Source organism: Geotrypetes seraphini, chromosome 1, assembly GCF_902459505.1.
Source record: "Geotrypetes seraphini chromosome 1, aGeoSer1.1, whole genome shotgun sequence".
Classification (NCBI taxonomy): Eukaryota; Metazoa; Chordata; class Amphibia; order Gymnophiona; family Dermophiidae; genus Geotrypetes; species Geotrypetes seraphini.
Window position 1 is genome coordinate 358,886,586 of NC_047084.1, and position 22,951 is coordinate 358,909,536.

General features: G+C 42.2%; 1 protein-coding gene across 1 annotated transcript in view; it reads left to right on the forward strand.

Moving 5' to 3' along the window:
• The window catches only part of ARHGAP24 (Rho GTPase activating protein 24), an 833,428-nt gene that overhangs the window by 24,990 nt on the left and 785,487 nt on the right, over positions 1-22,951 (forward strand). The gene's annotated exons all lie outside the window — the stretch shown is intronic.

The window sequence follows — 22,951 nt, forward strand, 5'->3', positions numbered from 1 at the left end:
TATGCAGTATACCTTGTAGTATTTTTTAAAAAAATATTTTTCATATGTAAAACATGCTATATATACCCTGTATGGATAAAGCTTTATAAGATTACCTCACAGAGGTCACTCTGTTTCCATTAGGGCAGGGGTGTCAAAGTCCCCACCTTGAGGGCCGCAATCCAGTCGGGTTTTCAGGATTTCCCCAATTAATATGCAAGAGATCTATTAGCATACAATGAAAACAGTGCATGCAAATAGATCTCATGCATATTCATTGGGGAAATCCTGAAAACCTAACTGGATTGCAGCCCTTGAGGAGGGACTTTGACAATCATCCCTGCATTAGGGAAATGAGGAGATAGTGGAGGCTGTGGATGAGCAGACTGGATGGGCCATTTGGCCTTTATCTGCCATCACGTTTCTAAGTTTCTATGTTACTTTTCAGACCATGGGTACTTTTTTACCCAGAGATTTTGCATAAAGATTCAACATGAAAACATGTGGGTGGTTTCCTTCTGAAACTTGCCACACCTGCATTTTCTATGGAAAATAATTCTCCTAGACTTGTAAATTCTACACACACTGTTTTCCAGTCCTGCCCAAAATGCACTGCCAGAAAGGCCTGTCCTAACTGCAGCCAGAGTACACGAGCTCTGGAACGACTTGACTACTTCTTGCCAACCTGAAGGAGGGCAATTTTCCTACAGTCAGTTTGCTCACAATATTGGCTTTGAAAATTGTTCTTAGAATACTATGAAGGAAATTCTTTTCAGAGAGTGAAAGATTCTCTTTTCTCTTTGCTGCTTGTTGTGCTGGGATAGAATAAAATGTTCTCATGCTGGTATAACAGCAAGTGTGGACAGTGTAAGTTATATATGTAAAGCTAACAAAAACAAATGAAAACCAGATATGTTCTCACATCTGGACACGTAGGGCCTCTTTTGCAAAGGTGCGCTATGCGTTTTAGCGCGGATGTAGCATGCGCTGAATCAATGCGTGCGCTAACCACTAACGCGTCCATAGGATAACATGCACGCATTAGCGTTTAGTGCGTGTTTAGCAGACGATATTTATTGCACGCTAAAAAGCATAGCACCCCTTTGGAAAAGAGGGGGTTAATTTAGGTGCAAAATGTTTCCTCAGATGTATGAATAATCTAACTAAAGGCCCTACAGGTAGGCCTGCCCCAACTTCCTGGTTTTTTTAGGAGTGCAGACTTTAACAGTTATGTACTTAAGTAGCCTCTATCTTCATTTATTTCCCGTTAAATCTTCTTGATTTTAATCCAAGACTATTTCTCATTTGTTTGAGTGTCTTGATTAGACCATAAGCCCAGGAAAGCAGAGATTGTCTTATATATGTCTATTGTGTATATGACAAATTTATGTATTTTGTGTATGCGTTAGGCTTTTTTTTATCGCCGGCCGCAGTGGTAAAAACTCTGACGCTCATAGAATTCCTATGAGTGTTAGAGCTAATACCGCCATGGCCAGAGATGAATAAACCTGCACCCTTTTTACGAACGCATAACACGGGTTGGGTTTGGTTCAGGACTTATATTTATTTTATTATTTATATACTACTTTATTTATTATTTATATACTATTTTATTATTTATATACTAGTCTCAGTGGTTTGCATTCAGGTACTCAAGCATTTTTCCCTATTTGTTCTGGTGGGCTCAGTCTATCTAATGTACCTGAAGCAAGGGAGAATTAGGTGACTTGTCCAGAGTCACAAGAAGCAGTGTGGGATTTGAACCCACAACCTCAGTGTGCTGAGACTGTAGCTCTAATCACTGCACCACACACTCCCCATTCTGGGCTGGACTGATTTATTGTTGAAAAAAAGAGTGCATAGTGTATGTATGTTTCTGCTAAGGGCTTCCTAACATAAGCTGTCCCTTGCCTGCCTGACTCTCAGTGGGCAAAATAGGTTTACATCTCTTTAAAAGGCTTAGTCTATAAATAAAATAATCATTTGCATTCCTTTCTTTTTCATTCTGATTTTTACATTTTGCTCGATAGGTAAAAAGCTTTATAATGTGTCCATTTGCTATATCCCTGGGCCATGCAGTTGCCATATTTGCATTTTAGAACTTCTGAATAATTTGACTATTGTTTCAGAAGAAGCATCTGCATGATGTTTTGGATATGATGATATGCAAATATAAAAATGACCTTTTCGTACTGTTCACAGTACTGGGAATGTGTAGCATGGAAATTCAAAGCCTTTGCCAAAGTCAAAAGTGCATTCAGTCTGCAAAGCTGTTGGCAGCAGTTATGACCTTCGGATTTTGACTGTTTCTTCTTACAGACCAACCAAGGGTCTTAGGAAGGAAATACAAAGCATTTTGACCCAGGGGCATAATAGACCAAAATCTAACTAATACATCTGATCATGGTGAAGCCATATATCCATTCAAGATGACAGTTCCTGTAGCAGTGCTTTCTTATCCTAGTGGTATAGCTACGGGTGAGCTTAGGTGGGCACAGGCCCATCCAGTCTGGTGGTCAGTGAAGCTCCAAAGCACCTCAACAGCTTTTTCCTCTATCCCCTTTCTTCCTCTCCTCTGTCCCTCCCCCATGTTCAGCCCTGCATCTCCCCCCTCTCTCTGAATTCTCTTCTCTCTTTGATCTACCTTAGCACTGTCAACGGCAGCAGTAATTCACATCTACAGCCTGCGCAAATCCCGCAGGCATCCCTCTGCTGCATTCTACTAGAAAGCAAACAGGAAATGACATCGCAACAGAGGATATGACAGAGGGAAGGTTGTCAGGATGGTGCAGTCTGCAGATGTGAATCACTGCTGCCGCTGGTGGTTTTTCAGGTAGAGTGGGGAGGGAAGTACAGAGAGAGAGGGAGTTGCAGGGCAGGAGAGGGACAGATGCCTGATCGGGGGCAAACAAGAGGGAGAAATATGCAGGACAAAAGGTTGGTGGGGGAGGGGAGAGTTTGGAAGGGCCCATGCAAGGGGCTGAGCCACCATTCACGACATTTAGATACACCCATAACTCACCACATACATAACCACACCCACCCACAGGGGAGTGTGGACCCCATACTGACGGGGTGCTAGGAGCTGAAAAAGTTAATTGAAGCTATCCGCTAGCGCTGCTGAGACTGACTTAGTGACTTTTTCTATCCAGTTGCCAGCTGGCACCGTGAAGGAGGTAGGTTTGGCATCCATCTTTGGCAAGGGTGATCTTTCTGTGTCCCAGGTCCCCCTTGGAGACTTAGTTGGCATACCGGGTAGGCACAGCTCTAGGAAGCCCAGGAGTACTCTTGCCACTCATTACCCCATGCTCAACATCTGAAAAACATCTGAGTAACCTGGAAAAAATCTTGATCACACCATAGATAGGTTACTATTGTAACAGCAAAGTCAGTTCACATTTTTGACTAAAGTAATTTCTGACTTTTCCTAGTTTTTACTAGTATTACCCCCGTGATATCAGAAGGCAACATCTGAAAAAGGCAGAGAAATTGGGGTGAATAAGATAGAAAATAGCTGATTTCTGCAAGGGAGAGCGAAGCTACATGAGCACACGTCCTTCAAAGCAGGCTGCATCATATGACACCCCCCCTAAAGTACTGTTTCACTTTGAAAAATATTAACTATAAAAAAATTACGGAGGCAACATCTTGTGGGTATTGAGTAGGTAGGCATGAGCATTAGCTGGCAGATTCTAAATAAAGAGGCCTAAAGTTAGGTGCTAGACCAGCAAGCCTAGTCGATCTAGGTGCTTAACTTAATTATTTAAAAACCTTAACAGGCACCCTGTGGGAGACTAGCCTAGTTTGCTAGGAGCAATGAGTGCACAAACACCTTTCATAGAAACAAAAAACCACTTTGCTTTATTGTTCACCTCACACCAACCAAAGAATATAGCCATGGCTTACCTCAGCCAGCAGCTACAGGCATCAGTCTGTTTCCCCAAAGCCTGCCTATGTCTAGGGAAAACTTGAGAGCTCCTCTTTCTCCCTCTGGGACTTCTCTAGAATGAACCCAGCCTAAGGCAAAAGTATTCCTCTTTGTCTGAGTCCCACCCCTATGACTCATCAGGGACGCAGCAGAGGAAATCAGGGCAGTAGAAGGCCCCGAAGCAGCGTATTTAGAATGCTGCGGACGCCGCTGGAGCCAGGTTTGTTGGTCGTCTCGTGGTGGGAGGGTTGGATGGGAGGGTCAACGGGGGTTCGGATGCAGCGGGGAGGGGTGCGTGCGGGGGGAGGGGGTGACGACGACGAACAGCGGACCTTACAGTGAGTCAGGTCGGGGAGATGGGAGTGGCCAGAGTGTTCCCTGCCGCCGCGTTCTAAAATAGAATTCGGCCACGGATCAGAAAACACGGTGGCAGGGATCACGAAACCCTAAGTGCGCATGCGCGCTTAGGGTTTTATTATATAGGATAATAATATTATTTTTTTATGCCGCCATACCAGGAAGGTTCTAGGTGGCTCACAACAAAGGCAATACATACAGTGCATAAAATACAACAGATAAAATAGTAAAACCAAGCGAGTTAAACATCAGGTTAAAATAAGAAGAACATGTTAAAATAACAACATACATTAAGATACCAACTTATCGAGTAATTGTGTCTAACAATTTTCTAAAATCTAAATAAGAAGCCTCTAACATTATTTTTCCTAAGCATGAATTTAATTTAGCGGCCTGAAATGAAAAAGTTCTCTCAAGCAACTTTTTGTAATGACAAGATTTTATGGAAGGATACGAGAACAGAGGCACTCTACGTGTATTCTTATTAGAGTGACTCAAAGAAAAATGAGGAATAAGATAGCCTGGTAACATACCAAAACTACTTTATAACAGATGCATGAAAACTTAAACAAGACTCTGGACTCCATTGGCAACCAATGGAGTTTTTGATAAAATAAAATATGCTCCCATTTTTTTAAGCCGAAGATGAGGCGAACAGCAGTATTCTGGACTACTCGCATTGTGAGTATAATAGAATTCAGTTTTAACCCACGGGTTTAAAGTGTGTTCTGTTCGATAATCTGGCTACACAAAATTAAGGCTGCCCTAAAAGTTTCTAATGTGGGCTGGCGCATTAAATGCTTTGACGCACATAGAATTCCTATGAGCGTCAGAGCACTTACCTCGCCAGGCTGTGCTAAAAACCTCTAGCACAGCTTTATAAAAGAGGGGGTTAGTTATTTAGTATAAGGACCATAGAACATTCAATATATACTACACACTGAAGTAAGTTAATAGATTGACTGTGAGGTTGGTTTACTGACATCTGAGTTAAGAGAATACACACTCATAATGCTTTTTGGTCATATGGAGAATTTTACACAGGGTGGCGTTTCTCATACGATCTTCCACATGAATCTTGTATTGAACACCTCAGTTTATGAATCTGGATTTTGTACACATATTTTATATTTTCTGCTATACATTTTGATTTTCTCTACCCAAGAAGACACAACAGAAGAATAAAACTCCACAAGATAACAAAGGCAACATCAAACACAGTGGAGATGATCAAACAATACACCGAAAGAAATCTTTTATTGAAGGCTTGTGTGCTGCACTGTTTGTTTGCAGCCTCTTAACTACTTGGGGCTAGATTTACTAAACCTTCCGATCCTGTACCAACGATCGCAAAACTAAGTTTTACTGGTTTTGCGATTGTTCCCCGACCCCGACCCGATTCACTATACAGCTTCCGATCCACCCATGCAAATGAGGGGAAATGGCATGCAAAAGTAGAAAGCCATCGATTCACTAAGCAGAAGGAACACCGATTGGGTTTGCCGATCTGAAAAGAAGCGACTGCTGAGGACCTGTCGCTTACTATCCTTGCCGACACTCCTGCCCTGAAATATCAGTATCAACCCCATATATAACAACCATAAAAATTAAAAATAAAACTGTAAAATATATTTACATATGCGTAAGAATTCTTTTTTTATATATTCTGTAAGCGCATTATGAGCCCGTGGTTTTAGCCCACGGGTTTAAAGCGTGTTCTATTCGATAATCTGGCTACACAAAATAATTCACTGTGTCGATCACAAATCATTACTTTTTAAAAATGTCCAACTCTTAGGGCCAGCAAAAGTAACCTGCAGCCACCCTTCTCCCTTTCTTTTGAGCACGCTTGTGCTTTGCCGTCAATGACGTGCAGGAATAAACCCTGTCCACTAACTAAGTAGTAAGGGTGAAGAGCTAGCGCATGCGTAAATTGAATCAATAAACAACAGGGATACTTTGCGCATGCATTTCGATCACTCTTACAGCGATCAGTGGTATAGGGTGTGTGTACGATCAGATCATTTGCATGTAGAATCTGTAGTGAATCGGTCGCTCGGCGAAATTCAGCCAAGAATCGCCCAACAACAATCCAGATCGGTAAGTTTAGTGAATCTAGGCCTTGTTTTTTATGTGATTTTTTAAATGTTTTTATATTTAAGAGAACAAAGGACCCTATAAGACTCCTGAATAAGGCATTTTTATTTTGCCAAAACACGGCACGTGTTGGGTCATTTGTATTTTATACATTATTTGGTTTTTATCTTGTGGGTCACTTGTTACTGTATACACTCTCTGCATATTATTTTAAAATTATTGTTTTTAAGATATTTAGACACTTATTAAATTACAAACTGGTACATCAGATCTTCTGTTCCACAACCTTTTTGTTGTTTTATTGATAAACTTTCATCAGACTCAACGTGGCTGTGTTTCAGTCAACAGGCCTGCATCAGGAGTCTAAATTTAAAAAAAAAAATCATATAACAAAATAACTATACAAATATATGAACACAAATTCATGTATTATACATTTGCACCCTCATCTGTCCTTTACCCAGAGTAGAGTTAAGTATGCATGCTTATTTCTATGGCCTGCGCTGAGGGGCCTGAGGAAACTCTCCATCCCACCACTGAAGATCTAGGAAGATCTGCTTTCCTTTCTGCTTGGTTTGTGGGGCTTTAGAAATTCCTGCAGTTACCTCTCCCTCCCCTACTTGCCATAAAGGAACTGTGGAAAGCCTAGCTATCTCTCCACCCATCTTTTATCACATATGAGGGGCCCCATTTTTATCACATACGAAGGGCCGCTGAAAAGTTCTCAGCCCAACCAAGAAGAGAATGATGTGGAGCCATGAAACTTACAAGTTACTCCACACTTTCTTGACACTTTTTGTTTCCGTGAAATTAAACTAAAAGTGTGGAATAACTTGTAAGTTTCATGGCTCCACATCATTCTCTTCTTGATTGGGCTAAAAACTTTTCAGCAGCCCCTCATATACCTGCCATAAGTTACCAGTGTTCCCTCTAAGCGGGCGGGTGTTGTGAGCAAACTTTTTTCACTGTGAGCTAAAAATATCGGGCGCCAGCAAGTTATGAGCCAAATAAATATGTTGTCAAGGCATCAGGCCAGCTTAAGTTCCAGGCCAGTTATGGAACTGAATTTAAGATTTGTAGGTTCATGGGGACATACTCTAGTCCAGTGTTCTTCAACCTTTTTACACCCGTGGACCGGCATAAATAAAATAATTATTTTGTGGACCGGCAAACTACTAAGACCAAAATAAAAACACATTTTCACCCAGTCTCCGCAAGCTCGGTCCCCACAAACCATCTGATCCCATCTGCACAAGCCTCAGTTATGATTTTATATTGAACGTATTTTATTAAAGTATAAAAAGAAACAATATTCTGTACAATTGTCATTTTATAAATATAAATATTCAGAGCAAGGACCAACAAAACCCCTGTCTCCCCTCCCCTTCACATATATCCCCTCTACTATCAAGAAAACTGAACAAGCCAAATTATTACAGAATGCTACACAGAAATATCATGCTAACAGAATACTGCAGTCAACACATGACAGGAATAGTATTAGGCTTTGCAGTCCCCAGTTATGTCTCTAGCAGGATATATATTTCAAATCTGACATATTGTAATGACAAAATAGAAATAAAATGATTTTTTTCTACCTTTTGTGGTCTCTGCTTTCATCTTCTTTCCACTCTTCCTTCCAGCGTCTGCCCGTTCCATCCACTGTCTGGCCTCTCCCCCTTCCATATGTATCTGACTTCTTTCTATGCCCCTCTCCCCTTTCCATCCAGCCTGTGCTTCCTCTCTCCTTTTTACATCATTCATTCCAGCTTCACTGCTTTCTTCATTTTTATCTCTCCTACACCAGATCTAGCATCTTTATCCCTCTCTCATTTCTCTGCTGACCCCCTTTCCAGCATCAATCTCTCTCTACTTTCTCATTCCTGTCTCTCCCCTTTCCCTCCTCTAATCTCCCTGCCAGCTGTTTCCTTCCTTTCTTCCTTCTCCCTTCCCTCCTCCCCCCTATCCAACAGTAGCTCTCTTCCCATCCCTTTCCCTCTTCCCCTCCCAGCAGCATCTCTCTTTCTACCTCCCTCCAGGTGCAGTATCCATCAGCTTTCCAGCCTCCAACAGTGGCTTCCTGTCCTTCCAGCAGCTCTCAGTACTTGCCTGCAGAAGTGATTTCCTTAGGCAGCCTTGGGTCCGTTGCCGCCTCTGAGGAAAGGGGAAGTTGCCAAAGTGAATCACTGCCCTGGTAAGTTTAGAGCTGCTAGGAGAGGAGACAGCCACTGTTGAAGGCTCCCTGCACATTCGTGACACCCCCCCCCCCCCAAGCCGGCAAAAACAGCTTTGCACTGCAGGCCCTGCCGCCCAAGACGAGCCGGAGGCCCCTATTCGCCGCATTCTGCACGTGGGCAGGCTTTCAGCACAGACGCTGCTGATGGCCCCAATCCACACGCTGCCCCCCACCGCGCACGCTGACCATCTCCCTTCTACTTGCAGCTTCCCCGCAGCCCTCTTCGGCGACTCGGCAGAGGCAGCGATCAAGACAGGCTGCAGACGTCGGGATCTTTCCTCTCTGAGTCCCGCCTATTTTGTTTCAACTTCCTGTTTCCGCATAGGCGAGACTCAGAGGGAATGCCCGACGTCGGCAGCCTGTCTTGATCGCCCGAGGCTGGGAGGAACAGAAGATTTCCGCGAAAACCACCAGGGCAGGAAATTTAACAACGTCCATCTTGCCGGCCCTGCGCGGACCGGCAGGAATTTTCTGCGGACCGGCAGTTGAAGAACTGTGCTCTACACTGTGTGCGCTGTGACGAGGAACTTGTGCGCTGCGTTGTAATATTTTGTGCGCCAGTGCATGCCAGCGCAGCTTAGAGGGAACACTGCGGCGGGCCCCTCATAACATACCTGTCATTGTATGTTTTCAGTTTCAGTTTTTCCTCTGGAATAAATTACCGACATGCCTTGGACTGAACACCTCCCTCGACAAATTTAAGGCTGAACTCAAAACCTTTCTTTTCAATGGTGCCTATACTCAGTGTACATCTTTTATTCGTTAGTTTTCCCTTCTTACCTTTACACTGAAATGCAGTGAAATGCAGTGACTCATGCTGCCACTAAAGCAGTTCTTTCCCTTGTCCCACTACTTTTTGGTTATACTATCATTTATATTGTAGTTCTTTTTCCACCCTCACTTATTACCTTTTTCAATCCCCCTTTCACTCTCTACTCTTAATTTAATTTTTTTTATTGTAAACCATTCAGATGTTATATAATGGGTAGTATATCAAAATTTTAATAAACTTGGAAACTTGCCAGCCATTAGTCAGCAGGGCCTATGGGAGAAAGGGGGAGGGGGGCAGCAGAGTCCTCACACAAAAAGAGAGCTCTAGTTTGAAAAAAAAAGTTTGGTTTACATTTTATAACTGAACATTGAATTAATTTAGCTATTGGATTTTTCCTTCATTTTTTAAAATAGGATTGCATACTTCTACAGCTACAACTCTGCCTGGTTGGATTTTTTTTCTATGTTTTGGGTTGGGTTTTTTATTTTTTTTAATTATTATTATGAGTTCCAGGACTCTGGGGCCTCCTAAATCGCACTGGCTCAGACCTCTGTGATTTTGTGTAGAGAATGACACGGGGAAAAAATCTGTCCCCGTCACCGCCCCGTCACCGGCCCACCATCCTCTGCACCGCCCCGTCACCGCCGTTCCCTTCACCGCCCCGTCACCGTCACCGCCATCCCTTTCACCGCCCCGTCACCGCCACTGCCATCCCATTCACCGCCCCGTCACCGTCCCCGCTGCATCCATATAAGCCTTAGAACTGTAATATTTAGCTTATTCCTTTCTTATAAATCAAAGTTCCTGCTGCTGAACTAGAGAAAGAGATGTTCAGCTGGCAGGGCTTTGTTTATAAATTTTTATCAACACAACTAATATACTATTTTATCCTAAAGCAATAAATAAATATAATTTTTTTTTCTACCTTTGTTGTCTGGTTTCTGCTTTCCACATCTTCTCATTGAATTCCTTCCATCCACTGTGTGTCTTCTCTCTGCGTCTTCCATTTGCTGTTACTGTGCCTCTCCCTTAACCCCCCCACCCCCCAATTGGTCTAGCACCCATCTTCTTCCCTCCGCTCCCGCATAGTCTGGCATCTGTCTTCTTCCCACTCTGTCTTCCACATTTCCCTTGGGGGTCTGTTCCTCTCCACCCTCCTTCAATGTCTGTTCTATTCCTTTCCACCACCACCCTTCCCTCCCTCCTTTACCATCTGTTCCTTTCTACTACCCTTCAGCTCCTCTCGCGTGGCCTATCTACCTTCCTTCCTCTTATTTTCATGGCATGTTACAATGTAATTTGTGCAAGCCACTGGAGCCTGCAAGCTCGGTCCCTGTCCCATCCCCACAAACCATCTCGCTTCTGTGCTCCTATTTTCTCCATTTCTAATATCTCCCCTATGTATCTGTCATTGCCCCCCCTGTGTCCATATACCATCCCCATGGCATGTCCCCTTTATGTCTCTGTCCCTATGCCCCATGCACATAATTTCCCCTCTTTCTGTTACCTTCCTGTGTCCAGATTTCCCCTATCTTCCTCTTCCATACCAGTGTGTCTCTTCTTTTCAACCCCATCTAGCTTTTTTCCCTCTTTCTTCCCCCCCCCTGCTTCTAGCATCTGGCTCACCTGCCAGTCCTTCCCTGTCTTTCCTGCTGTGGGTTTTTCTTTCCGACTTCATCCCCTTGGCCCAGAATCCTTTTCCCTTTCACTCCCTCCTTCCAATTTGAGCCGGGAACACTAGCGATCGCACGGTCCCCGCAGCCACTACCTGCCTGCCCAATCGATCCTAGTGTTTAGCCAGCTCTCTCCCTTCTCCTCACCTTACTTTATAGGTTTTCTTTTTCGGCGACCTGCACGCTTTCCCAAAGAGCCGCGCACGAACGGCTGCTCAGTGTTCAATCTTCTGCTCTGCTGCAACTTCCTGTTTCCGGTTGCGTCAGAGCAGAAGATTGAAACTGAGCAGCAGCGGGTGCGCGGTTCTCTGATAGCGTGCGGGTCGCCGAAAAAGAAAATCTACAAACTAAGGTGAGGAGAAGGGAGAGAGCTGGCTAAACACTAGAATCGATTGGGCAGGCGGGTGTGAGCTGCGGGGACCGCGCGATCCTTCATGCCTCACTGCGGGGACAAGACCATTCACCGCCCCGCGGGCGGTGAATGGCCTTGTCCCCGTCGCCGCAGCGACTGCTAGTTTTCTTCCCCGTTTTCGGCGGGTGACCCGCAGCTAAAATGCGGTGGCCGCGGGTAAACCGCCACCGTGTCATTCTCTAATTTTGTGAAAAACCTGCCAGCCAGGAACCTAGCAAGCTACAGGTGGGCAATGAAACATCTTATATGTATTTTACCTATGCAGTTGAAAATCTAACAAGTACGTACTCAGAGATCCATAAATGTTTCTACAAAATTTGGAAAATCTAATCTAATCTAATACACAATTTATTAATTAACCTATACCAAAAAGGTTCAAGGCAATTTACATTCAAAGAGGCCATGCAATTTACAGGAAAATACAAAAACAATCAATATCATCATCCAACATTAATATTACAACAAGTCAAGTTCAAGATGGCCTGGGATAGGCACATGGGATCTCTCAGAGAGAGAAAGAGATAATGGTTGCTGTGGATGGGCAGACTAGATGGGCCATTTGGCCGTTATGTGCCGTCATGTTTCTGTGTTTCTAAAAAAGTTTTCAAATTTTTACAAAACCTTAAGTAATTGATATCAGTCCTAATGTAAACAGGTAGATCATTCCAAATTGTAAAGGCAGTGTAAGCAAAAGAGGAGCTGAATTGTCATTTATACATTACTTCTCTAATCTGTAGAAAATGTAGTAATAAAGTACCACATAATCTAGTGGAATAATAATGCAAATGAGAAAAAAAGCAAACGAGTCAGTCTGTAATATACAATGAACTATGCAAACTGATTTAAACGTAATTTGCCTCTCAACTGATAACAAATGAAGATTCTTATACGCTAATGCAACACTTTCATATCTTTCTAGACCAAAAATTAATCTAACCACAGTATTCTTGTGCAACTGCAACTTTTTGATCAGTTTTGATGTTAATTTCAAAAATAAAGAATTACAGTAATCAAGTTGAGGTAACACTAACATCTGAACCAACAGTACAAAACGATGTTCAAAAAAGCACAACTTCACTAGCCTGTTTTCTCATAATATATAAAATCTTCCTCCATAAATTAGAAATTTCATCTTCAAAATGTAAGAAAAAAGTCTAAAAGAATACCCAGAACTTTAGACATTTTATCTACTTGCAGGGTAGTATCTGATTTTAGAGTAAGAAATGAAGGCACAGAAGATAATGAACTGTGAAACCAAAGAACCTTCGTCTTACTTGCATTCAATTTCAACTTATTAGTAGAAGTCCAATCTCCAATTCTGTTCATGCAATCAGCTGAAATTAGAACTGACCACATATCCCGAATGGCTTGCAGATCAGTGATTTCTCAAATCAAGGGCTTAAAAAGCCCAGTCAGTCTGGTTTTCAGTACAGGCGCAATGAATATTAATGCTAGACTTATATCATGTTAAATGTGTGCATGTTGGTAACTCTGAAACCATGTCAATAGTCCTCCCATTCAACAGATGTGTACATCATTTTCCATCTCTTTATAGAGCAGATAATTGATTAGCAGGTTTGCATTAGTACAAATTTGTATGAAATACTGTCCACAGTATACAGTCTATGAACTTTAGTTAGATTGTGAGCCTTTGGGACAGTTAGGGAATTTCCAAGTACCTATCTTATTTATTTAGTTTTTATTTATTGTATCTTTAATGCATCATTTTTGTAAACCGCTTAGAAACCTCACGGTTATTAGCGGTATATCAGAATTAAATTAAATTAAATTAATTAAATTAAATATTAAGCATTTCAAAATATACAGTAAATATAGCAGTGTCTCAAGTAGTCTTGATTATGGTCTAGATCAGGGATGTCTAACCTTTTGGTTTCCCTGGGCCACATTCGCCGAAAAAAATGTTTCTGGGGCCGCGCAAACGCTGCAACAAGACAGAGGAGGGAGCCGGCAAGACTGTAAACACCTGGGGGCAACAGAGGAAAACACTGCATTGCCCTCGACCAGGGCCGCACAAAATACTTCACTGGGCCGCAGGTTGGACACCCCTGGACTAGATTAAGCACAGGAGTAGGGAACAAGAACCAATGACCTTCAAACACCAATGGTTAAAACAAATGGTTTATTCAAATCAAAGCTTGAGCAAGTAAATCCCAAAATTGATAAACTGACAACACGGTGCTGTGTGGAGGAGGCAATCCACCTACGCCAGGAGTCAAGATATCTTATATATTGTTGATATTTAGGCTCAACTCAAGTGAGAAAGAATCCAAATAATGTCTGTGGCCCACCCATGCCTCGCCCGTGGCACATCCCTTTTGGGTTGCATGTGAGACATATTGGATGCACAGTGTTATAGACTAGCACATAGGCAGATGTGCATGTAAATCCACTTTAATGCCAATTAGGTGCCAATTAACTTTAGTTAACGCCAATAATTGGGTTGATAGCACCCAATTGACTAGTTTGCATGCACATCTGAGTTCCATGCACATATTTGGGTGGCTAACTTTGGCTTATCTATATATAATCTGGGGGATAACCTATAGAATATGTAAGTTACATGCATCGCTGCCACATTTAGGTGCCTGCACTTAGGCTAACTCTACTGCTGGTGCAACAGTAGGTGTCTAAATGATAGGTATGCCGATAGTAGATTATGCTTGCATTCTATAATGGATACTAGAGGTCTAGGTTCCCTTATTAAAAGGCATCACTCAAAAACAATTAAGGAGACTACAATTAATCCAAAATACCGCAATAAAAATCATAACAAATTAAAAAAATTATTATGCAGCACCACTTCTAAAAAATGCACACTGGCTCCCAAAGTCCCACCATATAATGTAAGAACATAAGAAACGCTCTCACTGGATCAGACCATCTAGTCCGGCGATCCGCACACGCGGCGGCCCATTTAGGTACTCCTTTTTGGAGACCCGGATTTACCGTATCCCTCAATATGATATGCAAGAAGGTGTGCATCCAACTTGCGCTTAAATCCCAGAACAGTAGTCTCCTCCACAACCTCCTCCGGGAGTGCATTCCAAGCACCCACCACGCGCTGTGCGAAACAGAATTTCCCGACATTTGTCCTAAACCCGCTGCCACTCAGTTTCAGGCTATGTCCTCTTGTCCGTGTCACATCAGAATATTTCAGTAATGCTGCTTCTTGGTCTATTTATCAAATCCTTTTAATATTTTAAAAGTCTCTATCAAATCCCCTCTCAGTCTTCTCTTCTCAAGGGTAAACAGTCCCAGCTTCCTGAGTCGATCTTTGTAGCTCAAATGTTCCATTCCTTTGATAAGTTTCGTGGCTCGCCTCTGCACTTTCTCCAGCAGAGTTATATCCTTTTTAAGGTATGGAGACCAGTGTTGGACACAGTATTCTAAGTGCAGTCGGACCATTGTTCTATAAAGTGGCATTATGACATCTTCCGTTCTACTCGTAATCCCCTTCTTAATTATGCCCAACATCCTGTTCGCTTTCTTCGCCGCCGCCGCATATTGTGCCGATGGTTTTAGGGTACTGTCAATCAGTACCCCCAAATCCCTTTCCTGTTCGCATTTTGCTAACTTCACCACCGACATCCTGTACTCCTGTTCCTTGTTTTTCTTTCCTAGATGCATCACCTTGTATTTGTTTATGTTAAAGTTTATCTGCCACTTTATCGCCCACGTTTCCAGCTGGTTCAGATCTTTCTGGAGGTCCTCGCAGTCCCTTAGAGAGCCAACCACCCGACATAGTTTTATATCATCTGCAAACTTTATTATATTGCATGTTGTTTCCTCTTCCAGGTCGTTTATAAAAATATTGAACAAGATAGGCCCAAGAACCGAGTCTTGGGGCATGCCGCTAGTCACTTTCTCCCAGTCTGAGAATTTCCCATTTATGCTAACCCTTTGCCTTCTGTTTTCAAGCCATTTGCCGATCCACCTGTGTACTTCTCCTCCTATTCCATGGCTTAGTAGTTTCTTCATAAGCCTTGCATGAGGGACTTTGTCAAATGCTTTCTGAAAGTCCAAGTAAATTATATCCACTGGTTCTCCACTATCCATTTGTTTGTTCACTTTCTCAAAGAATTGTAGTAAATTTGTCAAACATGATTTCCCTTTCCTGAAGCCGTGTTGACTAGCCCTTATTAGATTGTGGTCTTCCAAGTGTTGTACAATGTTCTCTTTGATTAGTGTTTCAATTATTTTTCCTGGAACCGATGTGAGGCTCACAGGTCGGTAGTTTCCTGGATCCCCTCTTGATCCTTTTTTGAAAATTGGGATGACATTTGCTATCCTCCAGTCTTCTGGTATTTGTCCAGTTCTAATTGACATGTTAGCTACGGTTTGTAATAGTTCGCCAATTTCCTCCTTAAGTTCTTTTAATACTCTCGGGTGAATTCCATCCGGTCCAGGGGATTTGTCGCTTTTTAGTTTGTCAATCTGAAAGTAAATCATGTCCAACGTCACTTTCACTGTTGTTAGGCTTTCCTCTGTGCCCCCTGGTGAATATCTTCCCTGTGTCTGGCATTATTGAAGTGTCCTCATTTGTGAAGACTGAAGCAAAGAATGAATTTAACCTGTCGGCAACCTGTTTGTCCTCTTTAATTGACCCTTTCTTTCCATGATCTTCGAGAGGGCCTACTGCCTCTCTTGCTGGTTTCTTTCCCTTTATATATCCAAAAAAGGGCTTGAAGTTTTTGTCTTCCTGCGCTATCTTCTCCTCATAGACTTTTTTGGCGTCTCTTACCACTTTATGACACTTTTTTTGGTCGATTTTGTGACATTTCCAGGCTTCCATCGTTTTTTCTCGTTTCCATTTTTTAAACGAGTTCCTCTTCTCCCTCACTGCGTCTTTTACCTCTTTGGATAACCAAGCTGGTTCACCTTTGTTCTTTTTACGCCTTCCTTTGGATATCCTCGGAATGTGTAGATTCTGTGCTTCTGTGATGGTGTTTTTCAGTAGAGACCATGCTTGTACAAAATTGTATTATTATCATTCAAGATCTGCCAGTCTAATCTTCCTATTTTCCTAGATAGACTATTGATATCACACATTTTTTCCAGATCCTTGTGTTTATTTGATCAAAACCTTCTTTCTGTACCTTGCCTAAAGATTATTGGCAAAAGACGGGCTGAGATTTTTTTCGGTCGTCACACCACAGTTGTGGAACTGACTCCTTGGATATATAAGAGAAGAATCTATACTAGACAGGTTTAAAGGTTCATTAAAAACCTTTCTTTACATAGATGCCTTCGATAATTAAATCTTTTTTTCATTGATAACATTACTGCAGATCTCCTTTCCAATTACAGTAAAACCTTGGATTGCAAGTAACTTATTTTGCAAGCGTTTTGCACGACAAGCAAAACATTGTATTAAATGTTAACTTGATATACAAGCAATGTGTTGCAATACAAGTACATACAGTATACACACATCACAACTGAGCCAATGGTTCTTCTCTCTCTGACGCTGCAGGAGTGTAGTGACTGTTCTAAATGAGCGAGATCTTGCAATACAAGTATATATAGTATTTTGTATTAAAGTTTTTGGGTTGTGGAACGAATCGTCTGAGTTTCCATTATTTCTTATGGGGAAATTTGCTTTATTATATGAGTGCTTTGGATTACAAGCGTGCTTCTGGAACAAATTATGCTTGCAAACCAAGGTTTTACTGTATTTATTTTAAACGTTCTACTCTTTTTTCTTCCCTGACTACTATGTTACCCTTCAATGTTGCCTTTTCTAAAATATTGCAGTTCTACCCTTTTTCCTTCTGTTCCTGCATGTTTGTCCTCAGAATTTGTCTTCTTGCTTATAATTCTGTGTTCTTTGTTAACCCTGATTTTTAATATAGTATAATCTCATTATAACAGACTCGCTTATAACGGAACCTCGTCTATAGCAGACGAGACCCACTGGTCCCGGCCGTGCACCTTTGTTAACATGCAGAAAATCATCGCATATAGCTGACTTGCATATAATGGATTTTCGGATATAACGGACAACCAATTTGGTCCCCAGAGCCGCTTTTAGCTGTGGTTTTGTTCGGCTATAACGGACATGCAGGCTCCGCCTACAAGGCGCATGATGTGCCGGTGTTATAGTATCAAAATGCAGCCCTGAAGAAAATGACAGAGTATTTTTCTTTCCAGTACAGTATGACATAATGCTTTAGAACAATGTTCTTCAACCTTTTGACACCTATGGACCAGCAAAAATAAAATAATTATTTTGTGGACCGGCACCGGTCCGTGGACTGGCAGTTGAAGAACACTGGGTTAAGTCATGGGCCAGACCCCGCCCCCATAATAGTACTAATTGTAACACTATTGTTTCCATTTATTTTTCATATACACACACAATATAATCTTATTAACAACACATAATGGTTAACCACAAAATTAAACTACCACTAACCATTAACTTAATGGTTAAACAAAATTAAATTTCCAGCACATGCATCAGGCCCGAGACAGTGTTCTTCAACCGCCGGTCCACGGTGCGATCGATGCGGCATTATCTTCGGGCCGGCTCCCTCTTCCTCCCTGCTGCAGTGCACACAGCCACGGGCAGCGGCTCCTCGCACTTCCCATGCCTTATCCCTTGCCTTATCCCGTGCAACGTCAAAGAGAAGACTTCCGATTCAGGCGCATGATGTGTGTAGGAGTCACTGCCCGTGTGCACTGCGGCAGGGAGGAAGAGGGAGCTGGCCCGAAGATAATGCCGCATCGATCGCACCGCAGACCGGCGGTTGAAGAACACTGTCTCGGGCCTGATACATGTGCTGGACCTGTGGACTGGCAGGAAATTTCTGCGGACCAGCACTGGTCCATGGACCGGTGGTTGAAGAACACTGCTTTAGAACATCATTTAGTATTCTAGTTTTGCAATCATTTCGTGCCATGCCAATGTTTTGCTGAGTTTTTGTTCTTGATGTTGCTGATATGCTTGTGCAGTAACTGTTGTTCATTGATTGTACGTTGTTTTAAGTTGACCTAAATAAAGTTTTAAAAAGATGCAGCTCTGGATATAATGGACTATTTTTCCAGGTCCCTTGAAGTCTGTTATAACGAGATTATACTGTATATGGAATTCATTTTGAAATTAATATTATAAGCATTTGCATCAAATTTTAAGAACATAAGAATTGCCGCTGCTGGGTCAGACCAATGGTCCATCCTGCCTAGCAGTCTGCTCTCGCGGCGGCCCTCAGGTCAAAGACCAGTGCTCTAAATGAGTCCAGCCTCACCTGCGCACATTCCAGTTTAGCAGGAACTTGTCCAACTTTGTCTTGAAACCCTGCAGGGTGTTTTCCCCTATAACAGACTCTGGAAGAGCATTCCAGTTTTCCACCATTCTCTGGGTGAAGAAGAATTTCCTTATGTTTGTAAGGAATCTATTCCCTTTCAACTTTAGAGAGTGCCCTCTCATTCTCCCTACCTTGGAGAGGGTGAACAGTCTGTCTTTCTCTACTAAATTTATTCCCTTCAGTATTTTGAACATTTCGATCAAGTCCCCTCTCAGTCTCCTCTTTTCAAGGGAGAAGAGGCGCAGTTTTCTCACTGTACGGCAAGTCCTCCAGCCCCTTAACCATTTTAGTCGCTCTTCTCTGGACCCTTTCGAGTAATACCGTGTCCTTCTTTATGTACGGCAACCAGTGCTGGTACCTTTCACATGGCCTTGGCATGTCTAAATGGAGATGCTCAGAGAGGTTCCATTATAGAACACAAGCATAACTGGTATCTCCCAGGGTTTCTAGTACCTCCTTCCCACTCCACACAAGTGTCCATCATCTCTCCTTTTCTCCTGCCATGTTCAGCATCTATCTCTTTTCCCCTTCCATTCCCCCTGCTGCCAGTCACTGCCATAAGCAGCATCCTACTACTGCAGGAATTCCCAACCCAATCCATAGGGTTTTCAGGATATCGACAATGAATAATCATGAGTTAGATTTGCATGCAATTGCGGCAGTACCCGCAAATCTATCTCTTGCATATTCATTTTAGGTATCTTGAAAAGCTGATGGGTCTAGGTGTGCCCTGAGGACTGAGTTGGTAATGGCTGTATTGCTATCTTTGGCTTGAATAGAAATTGCAGCTTGGGACCACTGAGTACCCATGTACGAGGTCTGTTCAAAAGCTTCCAGGACTGATTTTATAATAATTTATTAAACAATCTTACAACTGATTCCATTGGGTCCCCTTTAAAGTACTCTACTTCCCTACGTATACATGCTTTCCAATGTCGTTTGCACTTCTGGAAACAGTCCTTTCCAACAATAATTCATTTGTTAACATTATTACATTCATTGAACTTTTTTGTGAGTTTTATGTTTCTTTTTACTTTTTATATATTGTACCTGTCAATTGGTATGATTATATGTACTGTATATGGTTTTACATAGACTCCTGGTGCAGGCAGACATGCCGAAACAAGGACCATACCAGGTCCTTCAAAAAATTTGCTTTTTGATTGTTCAGAACTTGAAGGCCCCTTGTGCTTCTTTCTGCTTTGAAGTGTTTGCACCAGGTCAGAAAGACTGACAGAAGGTAATAAGCAAAAACCTCACTGGCTACCAGGATAATATAGGGTTCCCTGCCCCACCCCTGTTCAGCGACCATGCACACAAGAGTTTTGTGGTAAGTGCAGCTCTTGTGCCAGGCAAACCCTGGACTGAAGCACACACGGGTGCTGTTCTTCTGCAGTTTTAAATAGAAGCTTTTCCATTTTCTTCCCCTCTCAGGCTTATATTTAAAGACAGGAAACGGTCACCAATGTGTGTTTTTACTTTCAGATTTGCTTGGACTCACACACACATTTGCTTTTCAGTACCCAGCACATAGAGGCTTGCACAGATTTCCTTCCACTTCCAAAATAAATGAAAACCAGCATATTTTAAAGAGAAATCTCAAGAAATTCTCTCTTTAACAGCCCCCTCCCCATGCCAGCTCCGATCTGGAGTTATTTTTCCAGTGGTAAAAAATAAGGTTTATTTGTGCCCTGTTCTCTGAGCATCGAGAGGGCATAGCATTAACATTGGTGTGACTACATTTAAATACAATTTTATGGCCATTTCTGGTGTGCATATTTGGTTTTTGTGCTGATTAATGCCAGCGTTAGTCCTATGCTAATTAGCTCTAACATTAGTGTTAGGTTCAGAATAGAGAATGACAAGGGGACAAATCTGTCCCCATCCCGGAGGGATTTATCTCCATCCCTGTCCCATCCCCATGAGCTCTGTTTCTGCTTCCGCCCCATCCTTCAAGCTCAGTCCTCATCTGCACAAACCTCAAACACTTGTGATTTTAAAGTGTTGGAAGCTTGTGCAGATGAGCACAGAGCTTGCAGGGATGGAGACAGATCTGGTGGGGGTGGGGACAAATTTGTTCCCGTATCATTTTCTTTTTTTTTTTTATTCATTTTCTATACCTTTCTTCCAGGGGAGGCTCAGAACGGTTTACATGAATTAATTCAGGTACTCAAACATTTTCCCCTGTCTGTGCAGTTCAGAGCATTGAACATCCCCCCTCCCCCAATGAATTAGTATCATTCTACATGCAGTCCCCTGTGCTAAGTGTAGTTTAGAACAGAAGAACCTCGAACCCTTTCGCCTTCTCCCCACTCAAAGGCACACATCGCAAGAAAATGTTTGACAACCTTCTGGCAACACAAGCAGCAAAAATCAACCATTCCATCTCCAATCTTATGACAATATCAGACAACTTCAAAACATTCAGAAAAGAAATCAAAACCCTGCTTTTCAAAAAATTCATCCAAATATCTTAACCCCTCCTCTTTTACCTCCAGAAGATTCACCTACCTTCAGATAACCTTCCCCCAAATTACCCACCTTAACACCGTGCAATTAAACAAATACCATAAATAGATTGTAACCTACCCTCTCTAACTGCATTCCATATGTATTTTTCATACAGTTCTTCACTGTCAGTTTAATTTCCATCCTATAAATTCACATAGAATTTTTCTTTTTTCAACCATCTTTATTTTCTCTTCTTTATTAATTTCCAGGTACTTTAGTTAGATTGTGAGCCTTCGGGACAGTAAGGGAATTTTTAAGTACCTTCTTACTTCTCATTTATAATCTTAATGTATATTTTCTTCAAACCGCTTAGAACCTAACGGATGTAGCGGTATATAAGAAATAAATTACATTACATTACATTTATTTATATATATTTCTAAGAAGGAAAGTTAGGAAGAAGGGTTTCTTCACAGTTCTATCTCCTGCTCCGATTCCCACGTGGATCACAATCCCTCCTCTGTGGAGTGACGATATTCCTAAATGGACTTTATTTGAAAGTGTCAAAGTTCCAAAAGTATACTGAAATCATAGTAACATAGTAGATGACGGCAGATAAAGACCCGAATGGTCCATCCAGTCTGCCCAACCTGATTCAATTTAAATTTTTTTTTTTATTTTTCTTCTTAGCTATTTCTGGGCAAGAATCCAAAGCTTTACCTAGTACTGTGCTTGGGTTCCAACTGCCAAAATCTCTGTTAAGACTTACTCCAGCCCATCTATACCCTCCCAGCCATTGAAGCCCTCCCCTGCCCATCCTCCACCAAACGGCCATACACAGACACAGACCGTGCAAGTCTGCCCAGTAACTGGCCTAGTTCAATATTTAATATTATTTTCTGATTCTAAATCTTCTGTGTTCATCCCACGCTTCTTTGAACTCAGTCACAGTTTTACTCTCCACCACCTCTCTTGGGAGCGCATTCCAGGCATCCCCCACCCTCTCCGTAAAGTAGAATTTCCTAACATTGCCCCTGAATCTACCACCCCTCAACCTCAAATTATGTCCTCTGGTTTTACCATTTTCCTTTCTCTGGAAAAGATTTTGTTCTACGTTAATACCCTTTAAGTATTTGAACGTCTGAATCATATCTCCCCTGTCTCTCCTTTCCTCTAGGGTATACATATTCAGGGCTTCCAGTCTCTCCTCATACGTCTTCTGGCGCAAGCCTCCTATCATTTTCGTCGCCCTCCTCTGGACCGCCTCAAGTCTTCTTACATCTTTCGCCAGATACGGTCTCCAAAACTGAACACAATACTCCAAGTGGGGCCTCACCAATGACCTGTACAGGGGCATCAACACCTTCTTCCTTCCTTCATCCACATAAAATAATTTCATCCACATAAAAATGAATCATCCACATAAAAGCCTTAAAGGACCTAGTCCGCTAGGGATACAGGACCCAACACGGTCTGCATTTCGACAAAAAGTCTTCTTCAGGGGTCCCTGGGGGTCCTATAAAGGTGAATACGTGGGAAACAATTGTGTGGTGAGCCGGTCCTGTATCCCTAGCGGACTAGGTCCTTTAAGGCTTTTATGTGGATGAAATTATTTTATGTGGATGATTTCAGTGTACCTTTGGAACTTTGACACTTTCAAATAAAGTCCGTTTAGGAACATCGTCACTCCACAGAGTTGTTTGTTTGTTTTTTTTTCC